The sequence below is a fragment of the Lepisma saccharinum genome, chromosome 21 (genome assembly GCF_977018435.1).
Source record: "Lepisma saccharinum chromosome 21, izLepSacc3.1, whole genome shotgun sequence".
NCBI classification, from domain to species: domain Eukaryota; kingdom Metazoa; phylum Arthropoda; class Insecta; order Zygentoma; family Lepismatidae; genus Lepisma; species Lepisma saccharinum.
The window spans coordinates 2,940,621-2,942,536 of record NC_139249.1 but is presented as its reverse complement, the minus strand read 5'-3'; the positions used below and the strand labels follow the sequence as shown (position 1 = coordinate 2,942,536).

The 1,916-nt window shown below is 45.4% G+C and overlaps 1 pseudogene; it reads left to right on the top strand.

The window, feature by feature from the left end:
• The first annotated feature begins 402 nt into the window (after window positions 1–402).
• LOC146004440 (histone-lysine N-methyltransferase SETMAR pseudogene) lies at window positions 403–1,428 on the top strand (annotated as a pseudogene).
• Window positions 1,429–1,916: the final 488 nt, after the last annotated feature.

Below are 1,916 nucleotides of genomic sequence, written 5' to 3'. Positions count from 1 at the left end.
TTATTATTTGAAGTAGGGTTACACTTAAGCTTACAGTATTTTTACACGGATTATCTTACTATAGAAACAGCTTTTTGCCCTACATGGATTAATTTGTTAAGCTATACAATTCTGCTAAATGTTTATAAATGTATAACATATTGGAAAATATAAGTGTGCCTATATAATTGAAACACACAAGGAATAAAAACACACAATAAATAGGAATTAAGTAAGTACCAATTATCCAAAAAAGTTCGTGCCGCTGGAACGAACAGTGAAAGTCAAACGGCATGTGTCGGCAACCCTGTCTGGATGGCGTCAAAAGTTTACATTCCCGGCAACCGTCAGTCAGTGCAGAGTTAGGAGGCGTGTCGGTCGCATAGACAGCAGGTCTGTAGGAACTACAATCCTGAAGAGAACATGTCAGTGTCAAAGGACGTTTTACGGCCGTGTTTACTGTATGAGTTCAAATTTGGCAGCAATGCTGCAGCCGCTGCTCGAAAGATATGCTCCGCCTTTGGAGAGGCATCAGTGAGTGAGCGCACAGCGCGAAAATGGTTCAGTCGCTTTGCATCGGGCGATGAGAGCCTCCAGGACAAGCCTCGAGCTGGACGCCCCGCCACTATCGACGCAGCCCTGCTGAAGGAGATCATCGAGCGCGATCCACAGAAAACGTGCAAAGAACTTGCACAAGGGTTTGAAGTGTCGAAGGAAACCATTCGATTGCATCTGCACAACCTCGAGAAGACTTGGAAGCTCAGTAAGTGGGTTCCTCACGTTTTGACCGAGGAAAACAAACGCCAGCGGCTCACCATTTGCTCATCCTTGCTGTCACGCCACAAGAAAGCCCCATTCCTGGACCAGATATTGACATGTGACGAGAAATGGTTGTTATACAGTAACCGCAAAAGAAAACATCATTGGTCGTCCCCTGGTTCTGTTGCATTGACCCCCAAAGAAAACATTCATCAACAGAAGGCACTGCTCTGTGTTTGGTGGACCAGCGCTGGTGTTGTGCACTTTGAATTCCTAGAGCATGGCAAAACCATCACATCCGAGGTGTACTCGTCCCAGTTGCAAAGGGTTGCAGCTACACTGCGTCCGAAGCAGCCAGCACTAGTCAACAGGAAAGGAGTGATCCTTCTTCAAGACAACGCTAGACCTCATACGGCGAAAGCGACCAAGGAGGTAATCAACACACTTGGTTGGGAAATTTTACCTCAGCCTCCTTACTCCCAGGACATTGCCCCATCCGACTTTCACTTGTTTTTGGCCATGGATAACCATTTGCGTGAGCAACAGTTCCGAAACCGAGATGATGTCACGCAGGTCGTAGGACAATTATTTGCTTCTAGGGAGCAGAACTTTTACAAACACGAGATTTATAAGCTTGTATCTCGTTGGGAACATGTAATTGAACCTGAAGGAGCTTATTTTGCTGAATAAAACACATTTGCCAGAAATTACAGAGTCTATATTTCTCACGGCAATATACGGCATGAACTTTTTTGGATACCTGGTATATGTGAAGGAGGCAATGAGGCAAATGAGGCACGGTGTCAGTATTCCTAGATTAACATTTTAATTTGTTGTTTAAATTTGGCCAAATTTCTCTCCTTTTTCCAGGCTACAGGCAGTTGATTCCACGCCATACTTGCCAGCGATGATATGGATTTTGATCCGTATCTTGCCTTGTTACATTTTGGTACTCGGATACTATTGGTGTTATTAGATCGCAGATTGGGATAATGCATGTTACTACATATAATACCTTGCGCGAGACGACTTCACCAATGAACACGTGAGAGGGAACGAGATCGCGTGGAGGGTGAAAAGCGACTGCAGTTAACAGTCTTCGCAGCAGCGTGTACTGCTTCGCTCTGCTCAATCGATTTCCCCCTTCTCTGCCGTTATGCGCGGCCTTGCTCCAGAGA